This window comes from Anolis carolinensis, chromosome 5, assembly GCF_035594765.1.
Source record: "Anolis carolinensis isolate JA03-04 chromosome 5, rAnoCar3.1.pri, whole genome shotgun sequence".
In the NCBI taxonomy this organism is placed as follows: Eukaryota; Metazoa; Chordata; class Lepidosauria; order Squamata; family Dactyloidae; genus Anolis; species Anolis carolinensis.
In genome coordinates, this window is record NC_085845.1 from 5,346,159 (window position 1) to 5,355,523 (window position 9,365).

At 42.1% G+C, this 9,365-nt stretch overlaps 1 protein-coding gene across 1 annotated transcript in view; it reads right to left on the bottom strand.

Moving 5' to 3' along the window:
- The window catches only part of fbxo41 (F-box protein 41), a 115,052-nt gene that overhangs the window by 76,802 nt on the left and 28,885 nt on the right, over positions 1–9,365 (bottom strand). The window lies entirely within an intron of this gene.

Consider the following 9,365-nt stretch of genomic DNA (forward strand, 5'->3'; position numbering starts at 1 on the left):
GAGCTCTAGCATTCAGCAAAAAACACAGACTGGATTTGGGATGAAAGACAGAAAAAAGGTCTGCCATAATTTAATGCCCTCTTGTCTCCTAAGACCACTTTCCTGAGACCACTCCTTGGGCCAAATTGAAGGAAAAACAGGGAATGGGTTCAGGATGAAAGATAGGAGGGTCAGCTGTGGCTTAATGTCCTCTTGTTTCCCGAGACCACCCTTGGACCACTTTGGCCAGATTCAGCACCTTGGAGAGCTCTAGCAAAGGTAAAGGTTTTCCCCTGATGTTAAGTCCAGTCATGTCAGACTCTGGAGATTGATGCTCATCTCCATTTCTAAGCCAAAGAGCCGGCGTTGTCCGTAGACACCTCCAAGGTCATGTAGCCAATGGCATGACTGCATGAAGCACCATTACCTTCCCGCCGGAGCGGTACCTATTGATCTACTCACATTGGCATGTTTTTGAACTGATAGGTTGGCAGGAGCTGGAGCTAACAGCGGCCGCTCACGCCATTCCCGGGGTTTGAACCTGGGACTTTTTGGTCTCCAGCTCAGTGCTTTAACACACTTCGCCACCGGGGCTCCTTAGTCGAACTTTATGTGTATATTTATTTTTTCTTTTAATAAATACTCTTTCATGATTCTAAGCCAAATTATTGTTTTTTTTCTTGTTTTAACTTGTGTTATGGTAAGTGGTTTCTTTCTCTCACAATACACTGGTTCCTGGTTGGGGGTTAGTTACTATATGTTTTTATTATATTATGAAAAAGATTATTGGACCTTGTTTGTAATGTGATATGTACAAGTTGCTTATAAATTGCATAATAAAAAATAATTACAAAAAAGAAAAAAGAAAGAAAGACAGAAAGAGGGTCAGCCATAATTTACTGCCCTCTTGTCCTCAAGGCCACCTTCCTGAGACCAGTCTTTGGGCCAGATTGGAGCAAAAACAGGGAATGGGTTCAGAATGAAAGAGAGGAGGGTCAGCTGTGGCTTAATGTCCTCTCGTTTCCTGAGAGCACCCTTGGACACTTTTGGACAGATTCAGCACCTTGGAGAGCTTCAGCAGACTGGATTTGGTATGAAAGATAGAAAGAGAGTCAGCCGTGATTTAATGCCTCCTAAGACCACTTTTCTGAGACCACTCTTTGGGCCAGATTGGAGCAAAAAGAGGGAATGGGTTCAGGATGAAAGAGAGAAGGGTCAGCTGTGGCTTAATGTTGTCTCCTGAGACCTCCCTTGGACACTTTTGGCCAGATTCAGCACCTTGGAGAACTCCAAAATCAAGCAAAACATGGAATGAATTCAGGATTGGCACAGAAAATTCTCACTGTCTGCTATTTCATGTCCTATAGGCATATACTTTACATTCTTTGAGCATATCATTTATGTCCTTTGGGAAGGAGGTTGAGAAGCAACTTGCCTGGACAACAACTCCCAGGATCACCCAACCAGTCATTTCTCAAGCTCTTCTTGGCCCTAAATGCTCTCCCAAAGCAAGTAACCTAGTAGGAATAGATGACATGCTACATCAGTATAGACCAGGCATGGGCAAACTTGGGCCCTCCAGGTGTTTTGGACTTCAACTCCCACAATTCCTAACAGCCTACCGGCTGTTAGGAATTGTGGGAGTTAAAGTCCAAAACACCTGGAGGGCCCGAGCTTGCCCATGCCCGGTGTAGACTTTATTTCAGTTTTGCTGAAGCTCTGGAGAAGCTCTCCAACTCTCCAAGGTGCTGAATCATTGGGAGCTCTCCAAGGTGCTAAACAATGCAAAGAAAACAAGTACACCAGCCATACAATTTTCTTCCACAGTTCCTGCAGAAAAAAATCCTATATGGTACAATTCTTCCATGCACAGAATTGGGTCCCATGGGTTCACCTACTAACATCTGACAAAAATATGTTTTCTGTAGGCATTTTCTAGATCCTCCAGCTGGTTCTATGTCAGCTTTTGCTAGAAGTAACTATAAAATTGTGTTGGAGGACTGAACAAATTTCTTGAGGATACTTTTCCTGACCCTCTAGGATGATTCTATGGTAAGTTCCAGCAGAAGTCATTCATTTCAGTTGTGTTCACCACTGCAGAAGTCATTCATTTCAGTTGTGTTCACCACTGTTTCCTCTTTTCACAGAAAGTTCAGAAACAAATCCTCAATTATTATGGCTGTCATATTATATTTGAAAAATGCACATACATATTAGTCAATGGAGAAATGTTTATGTCAGCTGGTTATCTGTGATTCATACTCTGAATTTCAGTGTGAACTTTCAAATAGTTGTCCAAGGTGCCACTTCTTGTTTCCAAAGGAGGATCAGCACTTTGGATAGCTCCTTTAAAGTTCCAGTGAAAGCCTGGATGGATTAGAAACCCCAATGACATGGGAGCCACTAATCCATCACTGAATCAAGCCAGGAAGTTTCCTATAAATCTTGATGTAATCGTAAGAGACCAAAGAAGCAAACAGAAACCCCATCAGCATAGCGCTGGCCCACGCCTTCTCTCCATGCATGTCAAACCTGATGTGGATTATTCCTGCTGACCCATGATAAGAAGAACCTGACTAGAATAGTAAAGAGATCCCTGGAGGGACTGGGGAAGGATGCCACTGTAAAGCCCTTTCTTTCAAGGCTCCTGAGAAAGCATTCATCTCCATGTCAACTTGTTAAGCCATGACTCTTGTTTCAGCTCCATCCATCACTCTTCCGGCTTGTTTGTTTTTTAAACAAGCTCCCAAATAGCGGAATATGGGCTGTAGTTTAAGGTCCAGAAATACAAGGACTGGGATTTTGCTGATGTCTTATTGGGTAGATGTTGCACCTCAGCACTGGTTCACCTTGCTCTTAATACACACTCCACCACAGCAGACTTGGTTTTTTTCAATTCATTGATAAAAGATTGCAAAATCTTAATAAAAAGCAGTAAAGAAAGCAGTAATCCAATTGCAAAGGCAATCTGCAGAATTTAGTTCAAAGTCTCTGTAGAAAATAGTTCAAAGTCTCTAATATAGCAAATCAGTCTTGAAAAACAAGGTAGCATGAACTTCAAAATACAGCCCAAACACAAAATCTAGGCAGGAACAAAAGCATGAATCTTTTTCTATGAGCAGAGACAAGGCAGGAGTTAAGCAATGTTGCTTCATCTGAAATCTTTCCCTGTTTCACCCTATTTAACCATGCTTACAAACTAAGAAAGCATTCCTCTGACCTTGGGTTCCCACCTGTTTACTAGCGATTCTCACAGAAGGCCTGGGATGAACCCTTAACCTTAACCTTGTGTCTCTACCTAAGGAAGACTCCTCTGACTCGCTGCCTGAGCCACCTGGACTTTGTTGATGTTCAAAATCTTGTGAAAGATCACCCTTATCACTAACTTCAGCTTCCCTGCTAGCCTGCGGCCTCTCATTTCAACATTTCAACATTTCCTTGGTCAATTTTCATAAACCCAAATCCCCCTTCATTGTCAGACTGAACCACAATAGTAGGCCTGAAAGAGCAATCCTACAGAATCCCTCCAAATGAAACAGAAAGCTGGGAATGGCCCTGAAACTAAGCAGGAAGCAAACAGGCAACAAACAATAACTTTGGTCAAAAGATCTACTAAGTCCCAGCACTGTTTCCAGCCCAAACTACTCACTGGTTGAGACAAAGTTTACTCCAAGCATCGATATTTTAGAGAACTTCAGAGCTACACGGACAAAAACAAAGCGGGCATGAGCACTATCTAATGTATACATGGTCTATGTTGCCAGCACAGAATGTAGCCAAATATCATTTGTTGCTTAAGAGGATATCCTTAAGAGTCTGGCACTGTATGCAGCCATAACATTTGAGTTTGCCCAGGGCACTAACATTGCAATTACAGCATTTCTGACATAACAAAAAGGACAGAGCTCAGCAAAACAAAACACAAGCCATGGGGAGAAACTAGTGATTGTCAAAATGGAGTTGATCAGGCTCACTAAAACAGATCGGCATACAGCTGAATCTTGAATTCTTATTTTACACTCACATATACATACATTTTAGTTCCCCTGGTGACACTGTGGGAGATTTTGGTTCATGTGCAACATTGGGCTGCAGAAGTGGAATCGAGCATGCATTCCACTCTGTATGGATGCGTGTTGGTCATGAATAGTCATATGTGCATTGCACATGGATCCGCATGAGCATGCATTCACACTGTCACATGGATATGCACGCCACATGAATGCAAATGTATGCTGAGTTGCACATTTGGCATCTTGGATCAGTTGCTCAAGGTTTCTACTCAATATAAGCTGAGCATAGCAACACTGAAACAGTATTATTGTTGCAATAATAATAATAATAATAATAATAATAATAATAATAATAATAATCTGCTTTTATCTCTTGATTGGGACCCAAAGTCATAACATTAAGAAAAAACCATAGAAGTATGACAATTGTCTATGGGGTATACATCCCTAGATGATTGTGGAACCTGAAACTATGGATAATAGCAAACACCACCATCCTGGGCCAAGAAGTTACACGTGTTGTGTGGCATAAATCTCCAAATTATAAACAACACAACCCACTTATCTATGGATTCATAAGCAAGGAATCCCTCTGTGGTATTTTGTCAGTTCCTTAATCTGAAATACAGCTGCTCTGTTGGTGGTCTCCCATCCAAGAACTATCCAGGGATAACCCTGCTTAGCCTACAAGATCAGGTGAGATCTGGTGCCTTCAGAATAATTAAGCCCTGTGCAATATTGCACATGTGTTTTCAAGTTGCCTGTTGAATTTCATAGGGTTTTCTTAGTCAAGGAAGACTCAGAAGTGGTTTTAGAGACAGTTCCTTTCTTAAAAATAGAGTCTATATCACTTCGCATTCATTGGTGGTCTCCCATCCAAACACTAACCAGGGCTGACCCTGCTTAGTGTCCAAGAACAGATGAGATTTGGAATCTTTTGGGAATTTAGATTATTGCAAAATCGGCCTAATCAATCAAAAACTCTGCGCATTTAATTCCTGTCCACCGCGTAGTTTTGAATCTCACCTTGCCTTTGTTGAAAGGGCTGAGCTTCACTTTCTCTCCTCGCAAAAAGGCAACCTTTGAAGTCCCTTCCTAACGTATCCTCCATGGGTTTTTAAAATATGCAACGGTGTCACCCGCTATCTCAATACGGAATAGCAGTTTTACCCGCAGATCAAGCGGCAGCGTTTTCCCACCCACTTAGAAATGAGAAGATGAAACCCTGGAGAAGTGGCGAGAGATGAGCCAGAGAGCCTTTGAAATCTGATGAGCGAGAAAAGGACAATAATTCATTAAGCCTCTTATTGCTTGGGATTTCCTCACCAGCTCCATTTTAGGATAACTTCCTCCTCCCATAATAAATCCAAGTGAGACCAGCAAGGAATGGGGAGTACATCTACACTGTCGGTAGAATGAATGCAGTTTGACATCACTTTCACCGCCATGGCTCAATGCTATGGAATCATGGCAGTTGTACAAGGGTCTTTGTCAAAAGCAACTTCCTAGCTTGAGTCAAGAGCCAAGTCTGCTTTCCTGTATCAAGTCTGCTTTCCTGTATTACTTCATAGGCTGAATGTATTCTCGTTTCTGGGATTTTGGCTTCCTTTAAAAGGATCTTGTTTCATGCCTATGCTTCTATGGATTTGATTTGTAACTATATTTCGGAACTGAACTTTTACTTTTTATGAACTATTTTTCTGCTTATTTCCTAATCTATATATATAAAAGAGTGATGGCATCACGGTGACCCACAAAACAACAAAACTACAGGCCCCCCAACCTCGAAATTTGACAACACAACCCATCATCCATGCCTCTAGGTTGATACAACAAAAAGAAAAGAAAAATAAAGTCCTAATTAGAGGGAAAGGAATAATTGTTTTTATCCAATTGCTGCCAGTTAGAGGGCTAAGCTCCGCCCACTTGGTCTCCTAGCAACCAACTCAGCCCAGGGACAGGCAGACTTAGGCCTCACTTAGGTCTCTTCCACAGATTATCTAATTTGCACTGGATTATATGGCAGTGTAGACTCAAGGCCCTTCCACACAGCTATATAACCCATTTATAATCTTATATTATCTGCTTTGCACTGGATTATCTGGACTCCACACTGCCAGATAATCCACTTCAGTGTGCATTTTATACAGCTGTGAAGAAGGGGCCTCATATAATCCAGTTCTAAGCAGATAATATAAGATTATAAATGTACAGTGGAGTCTCACTTATCCAACATAAACAGGCCGGCAGAACGTTGGATAAGTGAATGTGTTGGATAATAAGCATTCACAACACATGGACAACGTATAAATACTATACAGTACTACACAGGGACATAGACCCCCTCTACCCTCACCACTTTCACAGTACACAAACAACCAAATGCATACTAAACATAAAGACAACCATACAACAGACATTCAATACCACAACTACCTCAACAAGTTCTCACCAACACCACCAGACAACTCCACAGCAACGCGTGGCCGGGCACAGCTAGTAAATTATAAAAGACTACGTTCTGTGTGCAGCCTGGTGTCTTTAGCAAGGTGAAGCTAACCTGAGGTGCGACAATCCCATCTAAACATTAGGAAGAACCCCTTGACAATGAAAGCTGTTTGATTGTGAAATATACTACTTCCTTTGAGAAGGTTTTCAAAAAGACACTGGGTGGCCATCTGTTGGGAGGGTTCGGATTGTGTCTTCCTGCCTGGCAGAATGGAGTTGGACTGGATGTCCTTTGGAGTCTGTTCCAACTGTCAAGAAATTGTTAAATTGAGACTCGTTCACCTTCCGTCTCAGTCGCACAGAAAATAAATTCACACTTCCTGGCTGTCAGCTGAAACCAGCGGCACTTTTCTTTATTGTTGTAATTTACACTATTTACATAGTCATGCTGGAGCATAGCATTCGAGCATCCTACCTGATAAGAACCTCCTTGTTCAAGTGGAGTCTATCCTAACCTGCATTTATTCACACCAACTGTATGAGTCTACGCTTCTGTAATGGAAGCAATCGCACATTTTCATCCAAAGCAAAACATCAGCAGTCAGTTCAACTTTGCAGAACTGGAGAGGCGCATGGATGCACACAATTTGGTTGTGCAACTCTGCCATTTTGCACAAAAGTTGTTTAGTACAATTAATAGATAATTTAACACAGAGAGATGTGATGTGTAATTACACACCTCTGTATGTATCTGTATTGACTATAAAGTTGAGTAAATGCGACTTTGCAAGTGCAACCGTTTCATATGCAGTTGCCCATTCATGGCTGGTGCAAAACTGTCCTGCTTTGTCTTTCAAGGACAGTCTTAAAACAATGTGGTAAGTAAATGAAAACTACTTTACTTCAGCAAAACATAAAGTACAGCACACTCAGTGGAATAATGCAAAAGGAAGCAAGGAAGTCTTAGGGCAAGCACAGTTCTTAGTCTCTGATAAACTCCCAAATCAAATAAGACAAAGAAACAGACAAAGAAACAGCAATAAATCCTTAGAAGCAGTTTCCTAGATGCATACTCAAAGCAGGCACAAGGCTTGGGCATTAGAGTCAGTTTGTTACCAGCAAGAGCTGGCTGTACCTGCTTCTGCTTTATAGCCCTGAGTCCACTCACAGCTGCTAGGGCAGTTCCTAATTGCTCAGCTGCATTTCTGGAAGCTGTTCTAGCTGAACAATGTCTCTGCTCTGTTTCTTTTCACCTCTCCTGAAATGTGGGTACTTACAAAATCTCTTCCTCAGATTCCAACTCACCCTCAGATTTATGAACACTTTCCTGCTCCCCTTCCTCTTCTGAAGAAGTGAAATCCCTAACAAAAACTACGTATTTACCAGTGCTTTCTATGTAGCACTTGGTTCACTGGGATTGCAACCACAGCAAGAGCCTTTGCAGATATGCAGTTGCTTGAATCATGCACTGACACCACAAGTATGCCAGCGCAGATTGAGACTATGCAAACACGATGGAAGAGCTTGGCATTCGTATTCCAAATGCAACAGCCCTCTCCATTGTTTTCAAAGGCAGTGCCGATAAAGATCTGGTTCTCGCCTCCTTCCCTAGAAAGCACGAATGTCGGCTTTGCCCTTTCGTGGCTCCTTCCTACTGGGCTGGCATTTTCGCTGGAACAAATGAGACCTGGTGTTCCAGCTAAACGAATCACAGGCCTTTCTCCCTGTGTGTCTCCCATTTTATAAGGAATCATTCAGTGCAGAAACAGCAGGAAGGTGGAAGGTTTCACATTCTGTGCCGGTTGATTCAGATATAATCTGATTTGGAAGGAGCTATCCAAGGGGTTGGACCTATATTAGGGAAGAGTCAGGATCTTGGATGGCATCTTGAAAGTTTGGATTAAAACCCAGAGTGGATTCACCATGTTACCAGTTGCAATAGGACATAAAATGCAGGGGCTAAGCTTCCCAAGTCTTCTTGAGCTCCTCAATATAATTTACTTTGTTCCACTGCAGGCAATTGCAGTATCTGGCTAAGGAAGAGGTTTTGGGGATTTTTATTGGAATCGTGAGACAGGAATTATGGAATCATAGAATCATAGAGTTAGAAGAGACTTCACAGCCCATCCAGTCCAACCCACTGCCAAGAAGCAAGAATATGAAATTCAAAGCAGTCCGGACAGATGGCCATCCAGCCTCTGCTTAAAACCCTCCAAAGATGAAGCCTCCACCACACTCCGGGGCCAAGAGATCCACTGCCAAACAGCTCTCTCTCTCACAGTGAGGAAGTTCTTCCTAATGCTCAGGTGGAATCTCCTTTCCTGCAGTTTGAAGCCATTGTTCCATTGTTCAGTCAAAAATCAGAAACTCCTCAAAGCACAGCAGACAAAGAATCAGTACAAGAAGACTGCACTACAAACTAGAGCTGACAGCTGGCATAACAAAGCATTGCATGGGCAGTTCCTTGACAAAATTGAAGGAAAGGTTCATAAGGAGAAGACCTGGCTCTGGCTCACGAATGGGACCCTGAAGAAGGAGACAGAAAGCCTGGTCCTTGCAGCCCAGGAGCAAGCCATCAGGACAAAGGCAATGAAGACCAAGATCAAAAAAACAGTCGGTGACCCAAAATGCAGACTGTGCAAGGAAGCTGACGAAACCATTGATCATAACCTCTGCTGCTTTAAGAAAATCACACAGACGGACTACAAACAGAGGCACAACTATGTGGCCCAAATGATTTTTTGATACGAAATCCAGCATATATCTCTCGTTTGCTGTGTCATACTATGTCTTTGTGTCAATAATAATAATAATAATAATAATAATAATAATAATAATAATAATAATAATATCAGCTAGTAACTCAAAATGCAGACTGTGCAAGGAAGCTGATTAAACCATTGATGTTATCCTCAGCTGCTGTAA